This window comes from Parasteatoda tepidariorum, chromosome 5, assembly GCF_982258835.1.
Source record: "Parasteatoda tepidariorum strain Cologne lab strain chromosome 5, Ptep-v5.0, whole genome shotgun sequence".
NCBI lineage: Eukaryota > Metazoa > Arthropoda > Arachnida > Araneae > Theridiidae > Parasteatoda > Parasteatoda tepidariorum.
This window is the reverse complement of record NC_141759.1, coordinates 64643789-64669408: the sequence shown is the minus strand read 5'-3', so window position 1 is coordinate 64669408 and position 25620 is coordinate 64643789. Positions and strand designations below refer to the sequence as shown.

Below are 25620 nucleotides of genomic sequence, written 5' to 3'. Positions count from 1 at the left end.
CTAAATCACTTAAAAGAGAACACACTACGATGTTAAAGGGAAAATTCGTCAAAAAATCCACTGCTCAGAAAAAATTATATCATTCTCTATCTCTCTCTTTTTTTTAGTAGGACAGCTAAGCAACGGATTTTCCGAAAAGAAATTTTACCTAAACACCGTAGTGCGATCCCTTGTTAGCGTTATAAATAAGAAAGGTTTCAAAATATGAATTTACTTTCAAATGAAAAAGAATTGATCGCTTCTCTCGCTTTTAAGAGCGGTAGCAAATGTATTTCGTTTCTAACTTTCATGTGAGAAATTTGAGTAATTATGTACAACATTATGCGTATTAATTTGCTGTTTCGTTTTACCATTTTTTTAAAATTTCACATAGAAGTGAAATAACTTCAATAAAGTTCTTCCGTCGATATTTCGATGATTTCTTTACTACTTAAATGACTCATTTTAAATCCTCTTCACTAAATTATTATTCACCGTATTATGTAAACAAATGATTTTCAGCCAGAAAATTTAACTTCTTTTCCTTTTTTTTTAATTGAAAAAAATTTTAATCGATAAAATTTCTGAAAAAGTATTTTAAATTTTGCGATAATTTTAAGCAATAATATTTTTCATTATTGTTTTTCCTTTTTAATTGTTATTAAAATATTCAATTATTACTCCTTATTTTTAATGTTGGAAACTGATTCAAGTAAAAATAAAGGAGCATAATTTTTTTATATGAATAGGTTGTTTGTTTCTATCAAAAATTACTTAGCCTGATGGACTGCAACTATATTAATGCAAGTTTCAAGATCGATTTCTAATTTTTATCGAAATAATTTTTTGATTGACAGGACATTGTTTTTTGTACTATTGATAATATTCTCACTTCTTGCTATCTGGACTCACTTCCTGCACCTAAGCCCTGGATCATTGTTGTCACATAAGTCCTTCTCAGTGGACATATTTTGTCCTATCAGTATCAAATGGTGACAAATGATAATAAAATAATAAACTTTGAAATTTACACAAATTATGATTCAAAACAACATAAAAGCATATAAAAAATACTCATTTTTTCTTAGCTCTATTTCAGTTATTTTTCTGACGAAACGATGCATAAATATTCACAAATATGTGATTTCTTCAAAATTTAACAGCCATGACAGATTTACAAGTGCTGCCAACCCTCCAAATAAAATAAAAGAAGTTCGAAAGATTTTAATACGCAAATCTAATGTTAAAATGGGATCTATTTATCCCAACAATTATCTATTTGGGACGTCTGATGGGATATATATGTCCCGTCAGGTTTAAGAAGAGATAAGGCAACTTTATCAATTTAGTCACAGTTTTGAGATATATCTAAAATTTATAAGAATAGTCAGGTGGAAATGTTGTCTTAGACATCCAAAGTATTCCACCCGGGTAGTTTTTTTTTTTTTTTTTTCGCCTTAAAAAGAAGGGGGGGAAATGTAAAAGAAAATGATTTTTGTACTTTGTGTATTATTGTTGCCACTGGTTAAAGGTTTAACTCTGTCATTGTCTTTTTGACTTGAATTTAACTTTTTAAGAGCACCGACTACAAATCATTAACTAAATATAAAAACAATTGAAAAAAACTTTTTACTTCGACTGAGAATAATTTCTAATCGATTAATATATAGAGTTTTTGAATTTTAATCTTATTACATAGGTAATAACATATTACATGTTGTAATTTAAATAGCATGTTTTTCTTCATTTGTCACTTTTTGAAATCCCAAATTTGTGCTCTTTCAGCGCACTATTTTCATAAACTACTCAATGTATTGATAACAAATCTTCCACTGAGTTAATACGCATTGTAATTATACCTACATTCTTTCTTTAAAATACAATAATCTTTTGTAAAACGAAATATAATAATTTTGATTATTGAATCACAGAACAAAATTCATGTCGCATTTGGACATTTACATGTAAACCACTATATACAAAAACATGTTTAATTTCTTTTCTCTAAAATTTGAAATTACATATAAAAACCAAAAGGTTTATTTTGAAATATGTATGTATAAAATTATTTTGAAATTAATCTTCAAAACATTTGTCACACAGTACCTTTGTATAAGTCACATTAGTAAGAAAAGAAGGTTATTCTACTATGAATTAATTTTAAGTGTTTTACAGTCAAAGATAATTATTGTCAAAGATTAATTTGTGTTGTATTTTTAATTTGTACTGTATATTTGGTATGAAAAAAATTTTTAAGTCTACTCTGTAAAGCATACGCATTAATAAGTATGCAATTCACTAACTTCAGTAGAAAAAAAAATTTCTTTTGCTGTTAATATTTTTCCAATATGTTAATTTTTTTCCACTAATATATTACTGATTTATAATAATTAAGTATAAAGTTAACAAGTCCCACAGTGGACTGATAGTAAAGACACGGTTCCCAGTAGAACACCGAAGTCAAGCATTACTGCCTGCGGTGAGTAAGTGAGTGGGTGACCTATTTTGATCAGCCTGCGTAGCGTAGGGACCGATGGTGCGTGGTATCTGTCCTCGTTAAACTGTTCTAACGTAAAGTGCTCGACTTCACGATCTGGTCATCGGGCTACCCAAGCAGGAGGGCCATCCCGTCTGCAGAGGATCAAAATTGCGATGGCATGTCCTCGGATCATCCTCAGGGATGTTTCCCAGACAGTCACCAATAGCCCATTGGGAAGCTCTAGTGCGATCTAAATGAAGCACTTACCTACCTAGGAAGTTAACAAACTTTATACTTAATTATTCTGTCCATGAGCAATTATTCAAGTCAATGAGCTGTGATTTTTAAATGGGTAAGACATTGAACTGTTATGAAGAATCGGGTTCGATCCTCAGTGGTGGCTTGAAGCCCACCCCGCTTCAGCTGGATGAGTTGCTGTTGTTGTTGTTAATTTACGTCGCACTAGAGCTGCACAATGGGCTATTGGCGACGGTCTGGGAAACATCCCGGAGGATGATCCGAAGACATGCCATCACAATTTTGATCCTCTGCGGAGGGGATGGCACCCCCGATTCGGTAGCCCGACGACCTGCGCGCGAAGTCGAGCACTTTACGGTAGCACAGTTTAACGAGGACCAATACCGCACACCCTCGGTCCCTAAGCAGACTGATCCAAGTGGTCACCCACCCGCACACTGACCGCAGCCAGTGATGCTTGACTTCGGTGATCTGCTGGGAACCGTGTCTTAACGATCAGTCCACTGCGGGACCTGGATGAGTACTAGTTTGTCTGGGAAGTAAAGGATGTCTGTGCACAATGCTGACTACCTTGCCAAAATCAGTAGTAGTCAGATTGTTGACCCTTAACCTCCATGAACAAAGAGCACAAAGAGCTGTTGCTGGAATGCTTTACTTTTATTCCAGTCAATAATAAAGCAATTAATAAAATAATAATAATAAATAATAATAATAAATAAATATCAAAATAAAAGAAATAAATTATTTCACAGTTAAGGTAAATATATAATTTTTCACTATCCCATGAATCGAATAGCAAATTAATTAGTAATCGGCAAATTTCGTCGAAGACCGGATAGAAATAAAATAGGTATTCTGAGAATCGTGTTTTAAAATGAAAGTATAATTTAAGTAGTTAGAAATTTTAAAAATGAATAAATTAATTAATTGAAAATGAAATATTAATTATAAATAAAAAGTATACTGAACTTTCTTAAAATATATTTTATTAGTTGAATTTAAAAAGTGAACAATATTAAAGTAGATACGGATTAAGTGACTTTAAGTCTAATTTTTCCAGTTATTGTACATAATGAATAATAATATATCAGTAAATAAAATAAAATCAGCTTATAAGCAGAGGAAATAAAAATGATTATTTTAAAGTAACTATTGATAATTCGCAGTTAAAATTGATTGTTACCGTTTTTTTTTTCTTCCGCGTAGCATCAACGGGATTTTGTAAGAGCCCCCAATTAATTTAATGGACTCGTAATTTCTATCTGCTCAAAGCTCTAAATATTTTCTTTTATAATCACAAGAGAAGCCTCGGTTCATTCTCGCTAACCCCCGAGAGTCATGTGCAATTCCTTCCGATGAAGTTTCTCATTCTTTTCTACAAAGTTCTTTTTAATACCTTAATTTTTATGTCTCAATATTTCCTTTATATTTCATTCTAATTACATTAAAAGCTTCGCCCTTGTTTATCAATCCTCGGAGCTTATAACCAGGGACTAATATATCTATGCTTATAACATTCTAATTATTCCAAAAAATTTGAAATTTAAACAAAGCAAGACGCTTTGACCTTAATTTCATTTGTATTTTCTAAATAAAATAAGAGAAAATGATTTTTCGTGAATAATTTTTTCGATTTTTTTTGTCGACTGGTCAAGCAAAATTTGCCGAAAAGTTAAAATGTTTCGGAGTCACAGCTACCTCCCATCCGAACGCCCCTGTGTGTGATCGCATATGCGAATCGTTTATATAATGAGAATGTTCCATTATAATTTATATTAATTTTATTCTTATGACAACCAATGAAACTGTTTCGTCAGAAAAAGCTGGATCATACCATGTGATTTTTCCGCCCGATATGAATACACGAGCCAGTCATCATGTTCACATGATTTGTATGCATGCCGGTACATAAATTAGTATAATTTTTTATACTGATTTTTAATGAATAAATAAAAATGATTTATCAAATACGTAAACAAATCTAAAGCAAAAAGTAATCAATTAAAAATTATCCGTTGCCAACGTTAGGTTGACCCTTGTGAACGCGAAGTCTGGTTGCTAAGGCACTGGTGTGACAAAACTATGGATGGTGTTTTCTACACTAGGGAACGCTGCAAGCTCGGGACTGCCTAAATTTCCGGGTTACTGTTTCAGTTGTATTTTAAAGAGATTTGGCATCATTGTGTTTTGAGATTCTTGCAAACAATGTATTTGATTACTTATTACTTATGTTTACAATGCTAACAATACTTGTGTTTACAATACTAAAAGTGTTAACACTAACGTAAGATGGTGCACAGCTTACAACACGAACAAACAGTAATAAACAAATGGAAAGAGGCCAAATTAAGACTGCCAAAAAGGCGAGTTATTCAAAATCTAGCAGCCATGTCACTTTTTTTAGTAATAAATAACAAAATAACTAAAGCAAATTTTCACTCCAAACTCCCCAGAATTACATAATAACATTAATATCTTATGAAATACAGCAGATTAGAGCTCAGAAATTATCTAATTTATTTCTTTTATTGAAAACAAAATTATCCGTTTGAAAACATCGCCTATCAGAATAACATGTAGTAAGCAGCTGCAAACTTTTTAACCGGAACTAGAGTAGGTCCCGAGCTCGAGATTGTTATTGTTTACTTTTCTACTGAAAACACCATCCATAATTAACGAAATAAATTTTTCACCATTTTGAATAATAGGCTAATTACGATCATTCTTTTCGTACAATTTGTTAATAACTATTCATATTGCATATTAATTATGCCAAAGAAATCATACGGAAACTAGGATGAGTTTCCGTGACGTCATAGTTTGAAATCTAGGGGAAGAATTGTTTATAATACTCGAAATTTATAAATGTTCAATTCAAAGCTTTAAAAAAGTCTATAATAAGAGAAAAAAAATATTAATTTGCACATTAAAGTGATAATTTCGACTTCTTTGTAAGAATATACTTGTAATCGTATCGTTTCTAATCCAGTTTTGTACCACTACATTGTCAACTTATTAAAATTTATCAAAAACAGCGAATTTAGTTTGAAAAAGGTAAATTCGTGCATTATTGTTCATTCTGAAATTAATTCTTTTTAAATTGATTTGTTTTAACTATCCTGAACGGTAAATTAACTGTTAAGAATTTTGTTTTCGTGAACTTCTTTTTTAGTTAAAGGAGAATCTGGCAACAGGATTGCTTGATATTTATTTTCTTTGTAATAGTAGAGTGGGTTGATGACTAGCGATTGTCGTTTGTGGTGTGAGTTCTGAAAGTTGTTTTTGTTTATGTAAGTTTATCTTTAAATAAATTTTACAATTCGCAGTATTAATTTAATTTATAAATGCTAAACTTCTTATTTGTGTATTATTTCCTTTCTTATTGAGGCTATGATTGATTGATTGTTATGTTAGTTTCCTGCAGGAAAGATTACCAGTCTGATTACAACATATTGCTTTAAATAATTACGATCTCCGAAAATAAGTTAATTTTTTTTAATAATATAGTCGAGTTATTATTTTTATCTGTATCTAGGCATTATTTTGCTTATCTGATTAATTGCATTTGTGTTCCTTCACTGAAAAAATTGTATTGATTTAAATGTAGGGTTACTGATTGACAGAGCACTTATGAAGGCAAGTAAATTTTGCTGATATAAAGTTGTAATTTTCGTTAAATAAAACTATGAAATTCTGTTTCAAAGCTAAGGTAGTGTTTTTAAAGAGTTGCATGGGTAATGTGTTGAATAAAATTTCTTTCAAGTAAATAAGAATTTTAAATGCGTCAATAATATTCCGCATTGCAAATAGTGTTAGTAAGCAACTTTTTGTTTATGAAATTTCTGTAACTCTGGGTAAAATAATTATTTGAATCATATTTAGGAGATTTGATTCTGAAGTCTGCTTTATTAAAATATTTCTTATCAATTTTATACTCGTTATTGGAATTTCTTTTGTGTTTTATCGACCGATGATTGTAAATGATCAATCTTAAATAGAATAATTTAATTTTTTTATTTGTGTCGTACAATTTTGTTAACTTTAATGATTGTATTAAATTAGTAGTTCAGACATTTTATATACTTCATCTGAATTACAGTCTTAAATACAATGAAGCTCACTATTATCCTCAAACTTTGTTTTAAAATGTCTTATAATTGGGTACAAATATTCAAAATAAATGTTTATTTGACTTAACTACTACTATTTTCATAAATCTAATGAATTGTAGCCCATAACCTAAATATTACTAATATTTATCCTTTCATAGCTGACTTATTTAGGATTAGACTACATATTTTATGAGGAACAAAAAATTACTATTTAGATAAATAACAGCACTATTCCCTTTCAAGTTGGTTTTTAAAGCCTATTACCAACTTATCTGTAGTATCTTTTATCTCAATTAATCATCTCTATTGTTAATATAACAGGTCAAAGATTTATGCCCTTCTCCCTAAAAATTTTTTTTAACCCTCTAACAAATTTTAAGTAACAGTTATTTGTTAACAGGACAAATAATTAATGTCCCTGTAAATTATTATCTGAGACACATAAAGGTTTGTATTGAGTACTACTATACTATGTAATTAGGTTATGCAACATTAAATTCCTTATTATTATACATTATGTATTTAAAAAAAAAAAAAGTAATCTGCAGGAAATTTATTACTGGAGATGCAAAGTATTGGATAATTTGTAAAATAAATATAATCTTTGATTAAATTTGAAGGTGAGAAAAGCAATCGGATTACTATATAATATGAAAAATATCCGAAATAAGTTTTGATTTGACTACTAATCAATTACTGTTCAGTTATATACCTTATCTAATGAATTGTTAATCAATAACTTAAATTATTTATCCAGCTTAATAACTTTAAGCTATTTAGAGTTAATTATTGTTATTAAAAACAATATTATTCAACTTATTTCTATGATCATTTTTATATAATCTATTCCTAAATCCATTATAGGTGTTAAATTAGTGTACAATTTCTACAAGTTTAGTTTGTAATGAAATTTAAAACTATTAATAATGAAAATGTATAACACATTTGCAATTATCTTCAAACTGATGTGTGCATTATCATTTAGTTCACTGTATAAATTAAGTTAATATATTCTTTTTTGTTATATTTCTGTTAAGAAATTTTTTTTATTTAGTTCAGTGAAACTTAATCATTAATAAGTTTTTCCAAAAATGTGTTCAAAAGTGACAATAACAAAAAAGTTTCAAAAATTATATAATTAAAATTAGACTACTATTCTCAACATTAAATTTTAAAACCAACCAACTGGTAATAAAGCTACATCTGTCTATAATTTAAACATTTCTATGAATATGTGGTTTTATTTAGGTCAAGATTCAATTAAAAAAATGCAGTTATATTGAAAATATTTTCCACTATTTCTTTCTTCAAAAATCTTCATAACATACATACTTAATTAAAATTTCTTATTATTCTATTTTTTAAAATCAAATTCAATATAAATTAAAGAAAATAGAACAATTTGTTATTAAAAAATAAAAAATAACATTGAGACCCATCTAAAGATTAATTTTAGCCGAAAGCAATTATGTCAGACATTTCAGACATCATCAAAATTCTCTTAAAAATGTGTTTTTCGATATCAATACGGTAAAGTTGCAAGTGTAAAACAACTACATTAAAAAAAGATTTTTAAAAAAAATAAATAAAGGGCTGCTAAATTTAAAATAATATATGCTAAATTTAAAATTTTCAAAAACTGAATTCAACGCAAGGAATTTAAATAGACTTCAATATATTTCTACACTTCAAAAATTTGATATTTATGTCTCTGCAAAACATTCAAGACAATATGTGAGCTTAGTCATTAGTGAAAGTTTTAATCCTTATGATTGACTTCCCTCTTTTTTAGCAAACTTTAAAACAGGGTAAAATGACGAAAAAGAAAATTATAAAATTAAACAGAAGATAAAGTCCATAACTCTGAACTGAGACACTTTTCTTCATCTTTCATAAGATGCATTAGAATTCTATTAATTTGTGAATATTATTGAAAAACTGGCTGTCATTTGTTAGTTAGGTATTCACTTTAAGCAAAATGTTTTAAAACATGTTGCTACATATTATCTACTAATGAAAAGTTAACAATTCTAAAACAAAATGAAATTATTTGCTTTTATTTTTTTCTCAACCAATCATAAGTTAGTTCTCAATATAATTATTTATATATTTGAACAGATTTTTATTTTCAAAGTATACAAATCTGATTTTTTTTTTTTTTTTTTCATGTCTTTCAGAGTTGGCAAGGTTTAGGACAGAATAGAATAATCCACAGTTGAAACCAAGGTTTAAACTGTCCTGTCCAAAACCTTTTTATTCAAGTTGTGTCACAATTTTGAAAAAATACAGTGAAAAATAAAAGGTTAATTTTTGAACAAGAAACATAATGAAGACAAGTTTTTATTTTTTTTTAAAAAGTTCATTATTATTTTTAATATTGCATTATTTATCCTTATGCAGAACCATAATTTATCAGTATTAAAAGCATATTTATTCATATTTAAAGGTATTCACTTTTGTTGTTCAACGAATTGTGGAGCTTCATAAGTTATAAATCTTTTCCTATTATATTATAATATTTTCCTTTAATAAGTTGAAGCAAATTGTAGAAAAAGTAACAAATATTATTCATATTTGTAACTATCATGTGTACAATGGTTACACATAATAGAATTTTTGCCTTTTACCAATGTTCAAGGTTTTGGACAGTTTTAGTCAGTTTAGGACAATTTTAAGACTGTAAAACCCACCTATCCTCTCCTAAACCCCAAGCAACATTTCTTTATTAACTTAGGGGTCCATTTTTTTAAAAATTTTATGTTTTTTTTTTTTTTAAATATAAGCCTTTAGAATTTTTGCAACTTATAGTCTGGACAAGAGGACAATAATTATTATATATGTTCTTAAGTTTTAGCCACTTTTATACATTTAAAAAAAAAAAAATTTCCCATAACCAGTTTTAGTTAAGTAGAAACTAGTTTCAGTAATATGCCTGCAGATAAAAATTAAGATAAAGGGAGAAAAATAGTTTATATCCATTTTTCACAAAAAGATGGCATATGTTGTGCATTTTGAGAACTGTTAAGTTTTCACAAATCAAAAATTTAGAAAATAGGTTCTGTCCGAAAGTTATTCCACAGTGAAAAGCGGCCACTGCTAGGTAAAGCATTTCCTGTCCACTCATGGATAAAAGAACAAAAGAAGGATAGTCACAAGACTAGTGAGGAACTATTGATTGGGGTGGAATTTTGAGGGAAAAAAAACAGTTTTTGTCAAACCAGATTTTCAAATTCTATTTTTATTTTCATGATTTCAATCCTATGTTTGCTACTAAAAATTCTCAAACCTAGAAATTCATTTTTAAAAAAAAATTAGAAGAAATTTTAAAAAATTTCATTAAAAAAAATTTTTTTTATCAGCTTTTATGGACAAAACCAATTTTTCTCCCTTTTGTCTTCAAATATGAACATAACTTATTTATGTAAGATGTTGCTTTTTTACATTATTATTTTAGATAGTGACTTAAGTTATGATAGTATTCAAATTATTTTTATTGAAACATAATTATAATGTATGTTAAAGTGTAGGTCTGAAATGTAAGTTATATTTAGAAAAAATATCACATTCTTACTGTAATGTCATTATTAGACATTACATATTTCCTAACTTTAAAACTTCTTTAATTTTTTTAATCATTCTTAGTCCAATTATAATTGAAACAATTATTTAATTTTTATTACATTTCATAAAAAGCGATTGTAAATATTTTACTCTCTTCGTAACAATCAATGTATGTAATTGTCTTATAAAAATGCATCTCTTCCTCTCAATTAAAAGGACATGCTGCTTATTGTTTTGTTCAAATAGCCATATGTTATATTGTTCATATGGGCATGTTTGTTTAACTTTAAAAATACTTCGTAATAAATCAAGTTTTTGTTCAAATAATCTATTGAGTAACCCTTCTTTCACAAGAGATGCAAATGTACTAGAAATCAGCACTACTATAACAACCAATTCTTTCTTCCATAGAACAGGGATTAGTTCCTCCACACTTTCTCTAGAAAGCTTTCAGAACAATATGTTAATTATAATTTTAATAATAAGTCTCAAAGACTGCAATGGTTCAGATGTTTTTCAGTTTTATCCACTTTGGTACATTTTGAAACAAATTTACTTTTTGTCCCAAAACCAGTTAAATTTTTGATTTATTATTATTTTTGCGATTAAATTGTTATAGTATTCTAAGAATTTTTGTTAAAAATAACTTCATAACTGTCACAAATAAAGATATTTAACATTTTTATTTGATTTCATACAGAGTTCTCCCCAGGAATAAAAAAGAGCATGGGGCTTTTTTATCATCTAATAACTGAATTTGATCCTTGACAACTATTTTATGTGTATATTCAAGGGCCTGTCCACTAGCCTGTTTACTACTGTTTAGCGGTACCTTCACAAATTCGACTTTAGGAAAAACGGTAGTTTCACAAAATACTTTTTCTTAAAATTTTATTTTTGTATCCCATAAGAAACGATAAATACATATTTTTGTGTGGATTTTTTATTATAATTTATAATTTTCTCAAATTTTGTCTTAAATGTTCACAAAATAGGTACCTGCCAGAAAAACCTAGTCAGACCCCTAATATTTCAAAAATTAATTTTCACTCATTATCTAAATAAGAGAAACATTTGTAGTTTAGTTTATAAATAATAATTAAAGGCATACTAAGAGACCATCTCTGCATAATTTTTTTTCAAATAAAAGTAAACTAAAAAAATCATTTTTTGATAAACAGCTTATGAGATTTTTCTATAATTTATACTGAAAATTATTAGAAAATAAACATTTAAAAGTGGCTATTTTTTTATTTTTAACAAAAGGTATTTAAAAATAATTTTGAAATCACTTAAGAAATTTATTAATATACCCCCTTGAAAGAAAAGAGAAACTTACAAAAATTTAACCTGTTGAGATTAATCCTAACCAAGTAAATATCTGTAATAGTAATCAGAATGAAACCTATGAACACAAATAAATTTTTGTGTAATTATTGTTTTAACAGTTAACTAATTTTTCTTTAAAATGGAATATGAATGTAAAGGCAGTGTATTTAAGGTATGACGGCTTAGTTTTACAAAAATGGTGTGTTTATAGAAATCGAGGGGCAGGTGGAATGGGCCGCTCTTCTAAAAACAATTATGGCAAACACTGTTGTATTGTTAGGTAAATGGTATGCTTATTATTTTGCACTTTGAACTGAGATCTCTAATAAGTATTGATTTACTAATGGCTGTTTCAAATTTTTTTGTTTAATTAAGTTTAATTTCAATTTTTTGTTGGTATTACTTAGAAAACTGATGTCTATTTGGTGAATTATGAAAATGATCTTCATTTATTAATTTTCAGTTGAGTGATTTCAAAAGCTTGAAGATGATTTTAGAATAAAATAACTTTTTATCCTTGTTTTGTTTCCAAAATAGTAAGTTTTATTTGGTTTATTATTTTTTTAGATATCAATTGTTTTCAAATAATAGTTTTCGTATTCAAGGTGTTTTTACTTGTATTTTACTAAGAGTAAGAGTTTCAAAGTATTAGTTATTCATATACATTATAATTAAACTTTTAATATTTATTAACTAGGATTTTTTTTTATTATCCAGATAGTTTATTATCCTCAATACCAAACCATTTTAGCAATCTTTGTAAACTATATTTTTACTAAGTATAGCTCGTCTACCTTTCAAATTCCCTTAAGTTTTCTATATTTTCCTTGAAAAATGAAGATTTTATAATTAAAAAATCTAGTCAATCTATATTCAATGTTTGCTTCTAAGTACTAGGTTTAAAAAAAGTCAACAAATATTTAGTCTAAATCAGGCTGATAAATTTAAGTAATTGAAAGCATATATTTTATGATTGAATACACTTTAAGGTTTATTGAATCTTTGTCTCTGAGCGTTTCAAAAGCTTGAGGCTGATAAATTTAAGTAATTGAAAGCATATATTTTATGATTGAATACACTTTAAAGTTTATTGAATCTTTGTCTCTGAGCGTTAGATTTGATAGCATTCTTAAACCTTGAAATCAGATTAGAGGTAAGTAAACTAATATTAGAATCTTAAAAAATTCTATGAAAAGTAAAATATTTACATTTCATAGTTAGAAAAGATTAATTTAACATGTGCATAAAATGTGAACTGGTAGAAATTTTTTCCCAAAAAAATGTGAGCCAAATTCATTTTTCACAAAATAGTTTTTACTTTGCACAACATTGACCAAATCTTCTAATTACTAACTCAGCCATTTAATTTTTTCACAGGTAAATTAACAGTAGTCCATTGGTCTAGAACCTTTAAACTTTGACTCAGACCACTAAAAGATAATTATCATTAATAGCTCGAACCAGCAATCGATGTAAAGGGATGGTGTTCTAGTTTGGTTTTTTAACATTCAGTTTCAGGCAGGGTTGGAGTTTTTGCCAGGACAGTGGCAAAAACCTGGTAAAAACCGGCAAAAACTGGTAAAACCCGGCAAAAACCAAATTATCTAAATTGCTGATTAAATATTATTACAAAATACTTGAAACAAATTTAAATCAATCAGAAGGAATAATAATTTTGATACATTACATGAAAAAATTATTTTTAACATATTAATAATTAATATAATGGTAATAATTTTTAAAAGATTGAAAGTTTGTGATCTCTTTTCATTTTAGAATCCTAAAATAAATGTTTTTTTACGAATAAATAAATATTATTATTTGCATAATATTATTATTTATTATAAAAAATTATTATTTGTACAATAATTAACTACACATATTGATAGATATTTTATGTTTTAAATTATAGTTATATTAATTTAAAATAAGTTCATTTCACTGGAAAAAAAAGAATAATCACAAATTTTCCAATCAATGTTTTAAACTACTAAAATGATATATTATTACATTATCATTTAATTATGGAATAATAATTTTGTTAATTTTTTTGTAATTATTTATATTTATAGCAGGGTTGGGTTTTTGACGTCAAAAAGTGGTTTTTGACATGACAAGGGTATAATACTGGTTTAAACCGTCAAAAACCCGTCAAAAATGTCAAAAACTTAAGTTTGCCAAGAAAATATATAAACTTCAAAACTACCAACAGTTGCCATGCATTATATTGAAATTTAATTATACTATAGGTAATCAGCAGGTTTTAAAATATTTTTTAATTAAAATTAAGGTAAAATAACAGATTTAAAATCTCAGAAATTTATATTCAAATGCATGTGCAGAAAAATTTTGCACAAAAATTGTTTAAATATTTATATTTAAAAATTTTTTTTCTTTCTTTTTGATACTTAAGAAAATTAAAAGTTTATTACTATGCATTTTTGACATATAAGGAACATGTAACTAATATTTATAAGGAACTTACAAGTTATGTTGTATAAATGCAAACTTGATATAAGATACAAGTGTATAATTTTTTTTTTTTAATGTTATACCGAATATCTTTATTATCCAGTATGTTAATTTGAATTTAAAAGTAGTTATATTTATGAATAATAATAAATATAATTCATATTGTTTATTATATTTATTTATAATTATTACACTTATCATTTTAAAACAATTTTTATCTCTTAATTTTTTTTTCTCCACTTGTATTAAGAATACAAATAATGCATATCTTGAAAGCAAGAAGTAATTATTCAGCAGCTGAATATTTAGATATTCAACAAAACTATATCATATTCAGCAAAATGAAATTCACAAGTATTTGGATAAACTAAATTTTCAGCATAGTAAATGAATAGGCTGAATATACTGTAAATCGACACTAACTACTCTGTGTATTTAACAGAAAGCACTTAAATTTGTATTGTCTTATGTTAAAAAGATTATTAAGAAGATTTAAAAGAATATTAAAAAGATTTTTCTTTAAAAGAAGATGTCTAATGTACAAAACTGCTAATGTTTATTTTTAAAAATGTCTAACTTTTAGTATAATCTATACTGTACACTAAATTTGGTTATAAATAAATTTCTTAATAATATCACTGCAGATTTTCAATAACACATGAAAATGAATACTACATAATATTACAAAAGATGTGAGTTTTCAAAAGTACAAGATTTTGGTTACTATTCAAAATATAAGTGTTTCTTCAAAATTTAAAATTTATTTTTTCTAGAACATATTTAGAAACACTATCCTTTAAAAAATATATAAATTTTATGTATTAATTAAATTTCACATATGAATATAGGTTTTTGACATTTTCGACATTTTTGACAGTGAGGTTTTTGACGTGACGGTTTAAACCATGGTTTAAACTGTCAAAAACTGTCACATGTCAAAAACCTGCCAACCCTGATTTATAGTATATATTTCAATTTTAGGAATAATTTTGTATCAAAAATGTGTTTTTGTCCTCTCATCTTGGAAAATATAGGTTTTTGCCACTTTTTGCCAATTTGCTTGGCAAAAACCTGTTTTTGCCAGGACGGTTTTTACCGGTATTTACCATGGTTTTTTCCACCTGTGGCAAAATCTTGCCAACCCTGGTTTCAGGTTTTGATCTATTTTGCATTCATAAAATAGTCTTATTTAGTTTTAATTGTGAACATTACACATTCACTGTATATGAATCATTTTATTTAAGTTTTTTTTATTAACTTTTTTAAGGAAAAACTATTAGAGACATGCAAAGGGCCCAGTTATGTGTACAAACTTGGAATATCTTTTAGTCACTGGTCCACTGACTAAATTTTCTCAATATCTACCACTGTTTTCTCATTCAGCAAACTTCTGATTTCACATTAATTCCAAGACTAACAATAACACCTATAATCTAAGTCAAATTAAAACACCTTCCCTGCACAGTACCTCACTCTCCCACTCTTTCTTCTTCAAAATGAGATTTTAATATCTTTGGCATCATTGTATAATTAGCTACATATAGCAACAACAAAAAAAACCAAAAAATCAGTTTTCTGAAGTTCTATTAGCATAACTCAGACTAAATCTTTATTTTCCAAGCAAGACTAAATCTTCCTTTTCTTGGAAAGACATGTAACTCCAAATTACAATTGAAAAACAACGCAACATAGCTATCTATTTAAGGTGACTTTTTCAGCAGTTGAAAAATAAATTTACGATGATACGAAAAATAAATTTTGTATTGCCGATGAGGAACAATAACCTAGTAGTTCTTTCAGTTACATTTTTTTCTTCTGTCACTTCATTTCTTCAGCATCTAGTGTTAATCAAAGGCATGCTTATTTGAAAATATATTTAATACAATTGAAAAAATAGTTTTTTACAAGTGTTTTGCGCCCTGTGGCAGAACGTTACAGTTCTTGCAGAAAGATTTTTCTTTTGGGAAGAAAAAAATTTTGGTTTTCATTTCTGCAGAAATTTATGCGTAAAATTTGAATTGAGCATTTAAATAATCACTTATTGTGGCGTTTAATTTATGTCGATAGTATCCTAAATCCATACAGTTGTTCGATTATATTTTCGGCAGTTATTGATTTTCATGTGGTTTTTAATTTTCCTGATATATTTCTGACGATATGGGAAATTCGAATCGTGCATTCGAGTATTTACTTTTTAAGGCAACGATTCTATCATTTTCCGGCAATTATTGCTTTTGACTTCCATATACTTTTTAAAATTCGATATTATTTATTACAACAATCAAATCTTGAAATGAAACATGAACTTGAGTAACCCCTTTTGAAGAGTCCAATTCGAGTGACTTCGTCGTCAATTTGTTTTTCGGTAATTACAGCTACGATTCCATGATTTTTAATTGTTCTTTTGAAATTGATGATTTTCAGAATGCAATATTGGAAAGAATTAGTGTAATTTTCTCCCCAATAAAATGCGATAATATCGCCCTTAATTTTAGAATAAAAAAATATTACATATTGAATGAAAATAATGTTGTTTTTTGTAAACTCGGCGTTTTTTGTTAATTTAAATCGGTAACATACACCTTTGTTGTTATTAAAACAATCTTGCTGAAGGATATGAGTGCTAGAGAGTTTTGTTGCAGAAAGCCTGAAGAAATTCTGCCAAAAGGGATTTGTAAATTAAATAATTTAATATTATGAGTAAATTTTGCAAAAATTTCATCAAAAGTTTTGCTACTGAAAATGGGTCTTTTTATGATCAAGTAAGTCTACTTGCTCTTTGTCAGCGCTGACATAATCCATGTATTTTGGAAATTAGAATAATGGATTTTCCAAATCCTGGTCAATCTTCTTTTATATCTCTTTAAACATCCTCAACGTGTTGTGGAAAAAGATAATGAAGCGATTTTAAAAGTTTACAGAGCATCATCTTCAGCCATGAGTTTCAGAAAAAAACTTTTTTAAGATTATATGTGTTATAGTCAAAGTAATAAACCTGGTTACTATTAATAATAGCGAAGTTTTTTGGGAAATGTGATAAATTATGCACATAGGGCTGTTATTATTAATAAATAATTTCCAATAAAGTTTGCTTAATGTGAATAATTAGACATTAATAAAGCTAATGTAATTTTCTTATGTCTATGTGCTGTGATAATTTTCATATGTCTATGTGCTGTGATCTGTCGTTGCTCAGATTGGTAGAGCTTTTAAAAAAGGAGCAGCATGAAATATGGGTCAATGCTTATGTTTTAATTTAAAATAATTGCTTTAAAATTTCGATAGATTTTTTTATATATCATCGGATTTATTGATTGATAATTTTTGAAAATTTGAGTTCATAAATTTTACTATCGCTTCGAAAGATTAATGAAAATGTTCCTGTATTTATTATCGTTAATAATCAGATTAAACAAGGAAGTGAGTGCCATTGCTCGTTTTACCCTGCACTTATGTTTTTTTAATGTTAAGTGCTATTGCATGGTGTACATTTGTGTTGTATATCCTACTCTGATGTTTTGTTAAGATTAAGTGCCACTGCCCGGTTGGCATTTGCTAAATCGATCACTACACTGATAATCTTACTAGGTTTGGTGTTACTGTCCAATATACACATTTGTCCTGCATTCCCCTACACTGAATTTTTTTGTGGATACACTTACCAGCAATCTCTAATCAATCACCAGTAATCACTTACCAGTTTCCGACTGATAAGGCACGGCATAAATTTTCCCGATGTAACCACAACTGATGTTATTTTAAAGATTAAGTACCACTGCCCAATATACTTTTCACTGTTTTTTTTTTTTTTTTTTTTAAGTTTAAGGACCTGGTATGCATATGTTTTTAAGTGCCTTAAAAACAAGCATGTAAAAATAATCAAAAAGAATTTAAACCATCTAGCATGGAATATTCGTACAACATAGGAACAGCGCACACAAAAGGCTAGTATCTGCATCCTAAGTAAACAAAAAACTGACATTGTCAATCTATTTGCTCCAAAAATTACTTTTATGCATGTCTATTAGAAATCTCTTGCCAAATGCATTGAAAATTACTACACTGACCTTGCTTCAATGGTCATATTTATTAATTATATTTACCTTTTATTATTAAATTAATGATAACCAGTAAATGTGATAAATTCTGATACATTAATTCTTACACTTTAACCGACTTGCTCTCTTTATCAAACTGAAATTTCTAGAGTACTTTGTACTCCATTGTCCAGATAATAAAAATATTTTGAAAGGTCAAAGGCTCAGAAGATTGATATGGTAAAAGAAAAAATATTACTGGAAAAACATCCTATTTTGCTTCCATGTGGTAAACGTAATTGACAATACTGGAAATGTTTCTTGGAACAAGGTAGATTTAAATTTTATTCTCAATTTTTGGAATTTGGACCCACTTGGAAAAGATTCATTCCACTACCAAATATCATCCGTCAAAAGAAGAACAAATGACCTCTCACGATGGGACCACACCACCACTTAGAACCTGATTCTTGAAAATAACATCTTAATTCAATTATCTTTTTTTTTATTTTACAAATATTAGGGTTTGGGAAAAATGATACAGCTGGTCACTAACAAGGGAAACCTGGGAAGTGTGACTCGCCAATTTTGAAATAAACTAGTGGGATGTATGCCTTATGAGGAATAATTTTAGGGGGCAACATTCGTTTCGGCCCATAGAAGCTCCTGTGAGAGATAAAAAATAATTCAAGATATAGAAAAATCGATATTTTATTACTTCAATGCAGACTATTAGTTATTGTAATTGTCTCATACTCCAATTAATTTGTAATTAATTGGTTAATTAATTAAGTTACTAATTAATAAATGAATTAGAAAATTTATAAATTAATTAGCAAATTAATTATTAATTAATTAATTGATTTGCATTTACATACTCCAATTAATTTGGAAAATTTTTAAAAAAAATTTGATGTCAATTTTTTTTTTTAAAATTAACCTAACAGGTTTTTCTGAAAAACTACAGATATATAAAATTTTCGAAATCAGTTTTGACAATAAATATGCATTATATAGTATGTGAAAGTACCACAAAATTAATTGGAGTATGAGATAATTACAATGACTAGTAGACTGCATTGAAGTAATAAAATACCGTTTTTTCTATATATCGAATTATTTTTTATCTCTCACAGGACCTTCTATGGGCCGAAACGAATGTTGCCCCCTAAAATTATTCCTCATAAAGCATATATCCCACTAGTTTATTTCAAAATTGGCGAGTCACGCTTCCCTAGTTTCCCTTGTGAGTGTTAAATAATGCCATTGTAGGAGAAGCAGAGCTAAAGAAAGGTAAACAATCTCTATAGAAAGGTATAATATCAATCTCTGCTAGGGTACATGTCCCAAACAGATTTTATTGGCTATCTAAATTGAACATCTGCTGCTTGTACTAGCATTTAATTGCTTCAATACCACATTGCACTTGCATATTCAAAGCATAAAAATTTCATTGTCAAAAAATATGAAGATTTCATTTGCTAAACTAAGCCATGCAAAGTGTAAAAACTGTAAAGCTCAAGATCTACACAAGAAAATTTATTACAATGGTGTACTAGGATGATACCCACGAAGAATGTCAAAATTTACTACGAAACCAAGAGCTATATGTATCTACTATTGAGAGAAACTTACGAGTAAAACAGAAGGCCTGGAATTTATACAAAATCTGCTTTAATGATAATCTAATCATGCTACTAAGAATGGCAGTGTTTAAAAAAGCTTGTTTAACTAGAAGTTTGATGACTTTCAACAAAAGCTTCTTACCATTTGGGAATCGAAAGGATTTACACTCCTTCGTAGCATTGTAACTTTTAATTATATCAATGAAATGCAAAGTTTGAAATTGTGATTAGACAACTGCTTAAAGCAAAGCAAAAACTTGGTCTTAGCTTTAATTTTATCTACTTCATCAATTCTTTAGAAATAGCTACAGAAACAATCGAATCTGGCCATTTTTTTATGTCAGCTGGCAGAAATCACAGCGTTAAAAAACAGATGGGAAAAAAAAAGAAAATGTCTATGGCTTCCAGACATTTCTGGTTGAGTTTAAGTGCCGAAAAACAAAGTGAAAGTCAAAGAAATGACTGCTAATGATTTTTATAACTGACCAGATTTTACATCTCTAGTCAGGTGTCAAAAATCCAACCCAAACCATACTTTAATAAAATGGAAAAGTTGCAGTTCTATGTAGGAAGTAAACATTTCATGTGCATAAATTCTTTTAAAGATCACAACTGAACCGAAGTTGATTTCTTGAAATCATCTGCAGTAAAAAAGAAACCTCTAGTAAAACAAAACATCCTGGGAAAACCACTTCTTGACCAATCCTAGATGTATTCCCAAAAATGTAATCCTAAAACTACCTGAAGTACTCACACAACTCATAAAGAAGTGTTATGAAATGATGCTTGAGTTACATTGATTTTTAATTTTTAATGAACTGTGCTGAAGTATGAAGAGAAAACCAATGCTACTCCTAATTTGATAATAACTATTGATGTATAACAGATTAAAAAAAATTTCACAATATTTAATGAAATATCAAGGTACAACAAATTTAAAATATTTTAAATCGATCGTATTAAATTGGCAAGGAAAATAGCTATCAAGTTGTTTTTCTCAAAATCTTTCTTGATTATTCTATTCTCTTCTATTATTTTTTTCAATTGCATGGCAAAATAGCCCTTACCCTTGTAGGTAATATTTGGCAATGGCCTTTAAAGCGCTATCAGACTAGTTTAATACTTTTTGCCACTTACACCCTATTACATAACTTTTTTTTTTAATCTTTAAGAGCACCACATGCACATATGCTTATGTATTCACAATAGTGTGTACAGTAACAGATTATGTATGGTTTTCATTCCCCTGAAATTAACTCTTTATCTTCAATATTAGTTAGTAATAATTTCAAAAGTTTTATTTTAAAAGCATATTGTTAATTTCTATATAAATGTAGTAAAGTATAGATCCCATTATTCATTCTAAATAATAAAATATTAAAAACAATGATCAGAGATATTTTAATTCCTCTGTAAACATATTTTCTCCCTGAAAACTGGAAATAATTTTAAAAAACTAACCAGGTGTATTTTCATGCTTTGCATTTTAAATAAAAAAATTGTCGCTCTTCTCTTGAGATAAACAGATTTTTTTTTTTTGTCCGCTGAAAACATGAAGAATAGTAACATTTTTATAGTGGATTTAATAATTTACATCAAAAGTTTATTTATATACATCAGAAACAAAATTTGTGACTAACAAAGTATCAGGTTTTATTGTGATGGCAATGACTGGAATTTTTAAAGTAATTTTTTTTTTATTTGCTTATTTTTGTGTCTTAGAAAATTGTTTTTCATTTTTTTTACAAATTACAAATTTGTTAACAAAAAAAAAAAAAAAAAAGATTTTGTAAGCAAACACTTAACACATAACTGGACTTACAAGAAGAAATCAATACAATTAAATGCTCAAGACAGGCTGATTTAGATTAGTGTTACAGATCACGGCTGGAAAAAAGATATTTATTTTTTTCTTTCTTTCTTTCTATTGATTAGACAGTCCAGGGATCAAGATAAAGGCTTTGGGGGAGGGGGTCTTTTAGCCTGGCCTGCATATGATAGATTGTGTATCTTTGGCATAAGTTGCCTCTTATTGAGCAATGTTGTGCCAAATCTTTCAACATCTTATATGCTTTTTTTTTAATGTAGAATTATTTGCAAATTTAAGACTTATCAGCAGATGTATACATGATTTTAAAAAATTTAAAATGTCCATCTCTAAATTTTTTTTAATTAAAATTTGTGAATGCAAATTTCAAATGCCTTGGCGAGAAATTTATAGGATATCAATAAATATAACTAAAACCATCATGTGGATAAATAAAAACTTGTTAAAACTTGGAATTTATTATGTGTATTAAATTTGATAATAGTTTCCTTTAAAGACTAACTGAAGGAAAGGATAAAAAGTCAATGGGCAGCATTTTATGTAAGGCTTAAAGTTATAGAGCACTTTTTCAATAAAGCTAAAATGACAAATTGCAAATTCAGCACAGAATTACAAATGTTTAATAAATACTTCACGTTGCACCATTTTCTCTCTTATTTTATTAAAATGTAAGATGGAAAAAATCGAGAACATCTATCCTCCATTTCTAATAAAAAGAATTGCTAGGGAATTGCCTATACATAAACGAATATAAATAAAGAAAATTTTATATTGCATTTTTCGCTGTTTTATTTGGTTTTTTTTTTTATATAAAACAGCGAAAGTAAGTGCATTGCAAATACAATTTTCTTTATCATTGCCTTATATCACGATTTTGTGTTCCATCTAAAGCGACTAGCTTGTTTATATTCTTTGTATTAAAATTTGTTGCTGAGAAAAAAATTCTATTCAAAGCAGATAAGGTTTCGAAAATATCAAAATATCTATCTAATTGTTTGCATTGCTTCTTAACAATAAGCATTGAATAATGACGACATATACTTTTTTTTTTAAACTACTTGGAAGTTGTGATATTTTTTAACTTGTAAAAAAAGAAAGAAAGCGTAATCCCTTTTTGTATCTTTTAAGTTGAACTTATGGTTTTTGAAACATTTTTAATATGGATGAGATGAGTCTGCTTAAGTATTAAAAAATATTTTTTTTACACTCTTGCTCTGTGATTTAAAGAAACTATTCTTCCAGCAGTTGATATGAGTTTTGCTTTTTAAAATCCCCTTTTGAGTTAAAGGGAATTCTTCCTCTATGTTGTTCAAATACGTAAGCATCTAATGGGTTGAAACGGGTTTGTGATTTGCTTATTTTTGCTGTCGAGGGAGGGTATGGCAAGATATTAAAATTCCCTTATTTTCAAAATTTTCTTAAAAGGCAAAATAAAAAACGTATTAAAAAATTACATGTGTAATAAAAGTTAAATTCGGAGGTAAAACTAATTTTAAAAAATTTCTTCGAACAGTTTTTAAAGGACAACAAATAAAACACACAATATTGGGACAGTTCCCCCAACACGGAGCTTTTGGAGCTCGCTCCAAACTGTTCCAACGATGCCATTCGAAAACGAACTGAAAAGTTTTTTTTTTTTGTTATAAATAAATTATATTATGTAGAATTCAAATGTTTTGAAAGCAAACTTTTCATTTTAATACAAAATATTTTCCAATGCTGTGCCGACCAACATCTTTTGTCACTTTTTCATCAAAATAACGGTTCATATCAAAAATACATTTAGAAATAAAGACTTTGATTGGTACATTTAGAGTAGAACGATCAGAGATTTTAGCTTTTTTATTGTAGTTTAATTTTCTGAAAGAAATATTAAAAATATTGACAAAAGAATTATTATTTAATAAAGAATAATGACGTCACGAGAAAATTATGAATTGAATCTATTAACCACGATCTCGAAATCCATAGTGAGCTGGCATTTTATTTTTGTCGTAGACTCAGCACCGTTTTATTTCCTTATTTTGAATATATGTCCTTAAAAGTTTGTTATCTATATTATCTACATCCCCTTCCTATTCAAATTAGATGAGTTCGGACATATTACAGTGTTAATTTAAAAGAAACAAAATTTCTTTGTGTTGCAACTGTCCGAGAAAACGGTGTACGTTTAAAATTGCCATTCCATTTTCAATATTTGTTACAAATGTTTCTATTCTGTATCTGTTTTTATTCTTGCAAATTTTGCAACTAAATGTGTTAAATCTATGTTAAAAGCAAAGTTTTTTTTTCTATAGCCTAACAGGTTCATTAATTATTCATTCATTATATAGTACAGTACCACAAAATTAATTGGAGTATGAGACAATTATAATAACTAATAGTCTGCATTGAAGTAATAAAATACCGATTTTTCTATATATTGAATTATTTTTTATCTCTCATAGGACCTTCTATGGGCCGAAACGAATGTTGCCCCCTAAAATTATTCCTCATAAGGCATACATCCCACTAGTTTATTTAAAAATTGGCGAGTCACACTTCCCTAGTTTCCCGTGGCCGTTCTCGTGCCAGAACTATTGACACTTTATTTTCCAGATTGCGGTTACCGCCTCCCCCATGTTTTGAAGGTCAATAATCCGAATAAGATATTAAAAAATGTATGTTTTTTCAAAAAAGGAACGTTTCTGTGTGTAATTTCGTAACTTAAGATATCGTATGCGTTAATTAATTTACATATTTGAAATTTTGAAATGAGGCCATGTAACTATTGAGTCGTAGTTCGTGAAAATCCGAACATTATATCAAAATTATTTTGGGTGTTCATTTCCCCTGCACTATACTATTTTTATGAAACAATTTTTAATGCATAAATTGTTAGAAATGTGTTATAATATATTCTATATTATAACACATTTCAATAAAATTCCAATTATATATTTAAAATTTAGCTTGTTAAATTACAGTTCTTAAAAAATAATTCAAAATTCCAATTCCTGCTGCTGATAGTTAATGTAAAATATTAATTGTGCAGCGTCTCATATGAATGGTTTTTTGTATGACTTAATATTCGTCCTGACATAACAGAAAAATTATTTTTACCTTTTTCTATTTACCAACATTGCATTTGAAATTAATGAGTTGAGAGGGGGGGGGAGCGATAACGTAAAATAGCTCAAGGCTCAATTTCGGAATCACTATCTGTTTTATTAAAGAAATAACAAACAATAGCAGTAAGTTATCTCGTATTGTGACATTTAGAGGTTTTTATGCTTACTAACATAAATTAAAAAATACAAATAAATTAAGATTTCCGGTAAAAAAGACATGTTTTTAATTTGTGTTAAAAGAAAAAACTTTAAAAAGTGTAAAATAAAGAAACGTTAAATTTTTTTATTTTTGAGAAATACACAATTGCTTTTTTCTAATTATTTGAATTTTGTAAAATTAAATTCATATTTAAGTATTAACTTTTTAAAAGCTTATTTCAGCTATGCTAAGAACGGGATATATTTTCCCTATCAAAAAAAAGGGGGGGGGAATTCATTATGGAGGTAGTATTCCTGTTCAAATATAATACTTAAATCTTTGGATAATTTAGTCGTTTAGTGTGAGTTTCTAGATAAGTAGTGAGTTCACTAAATTTTATTCAGTATATCGCCAAGATTGTTTATTATCGTATACGGGCACTTTGCCAGGATTCGTTGCTTGAATATCCAAACATTGTTGATGACGTAATGATCTCGCCAAACTGTAGGATTTGTGTATTCTTTCCCTTACATTTATTTCCGGAGAACTCAGTCATAACAAAATGCGAAGTTTAGTAGGTGTTCGTTCATAATTTCAAGATTCTTTTTTGTTTACCTTTATTCATAATTTTAGTTGCAGATTAACAGAATAAAAATGTGGTTAGTGTTTTTTTTTCCAATTTGTTTTAGTT

At 27.8% G+C, this 25620-nt stretch overlaps 2 protein-coding genes across 6 annotated transcripts in view; one reads left to right on the top strand and one right to left on the bottom strand.

Annotated features, from left to right (window-relative positions):
• The window catches only part of LOC107442501 (angiopoietin-1), a 76994-nt gene that overhangs the window by 16868 nt on the left and 34506 nt on the right, over positions 1-25620 (bottom strand). The window lies entirely within an intron of this gene.
• The window catches only part of ctrip (E3 ubiquitin-protein ligase ctrip), a 37258-nt gene continuing 17513 nt past the window's right edge, over positions 5876-25620 (top strand). Inside the window, exons 1-3 of one of the 5 annotated variants that reach the window (XM_043051241.3) lie at positions 5887-6006; positions 11090-11249; positions 12182-12254. The gene's annotated coding sequence lies outside the window, so the exon portion shown is untranslated. Of the gene's footprint in view, positions 6007-11089; positions 11250-12181; positions 12255-25451; positions 25589-25620 lie in introns of those variants that run through there. The other 4 variants (XM_016056084.4, XM_087164117.1, XM_016056086.5 and 1 more) reach the window with 4 other exon arrangements.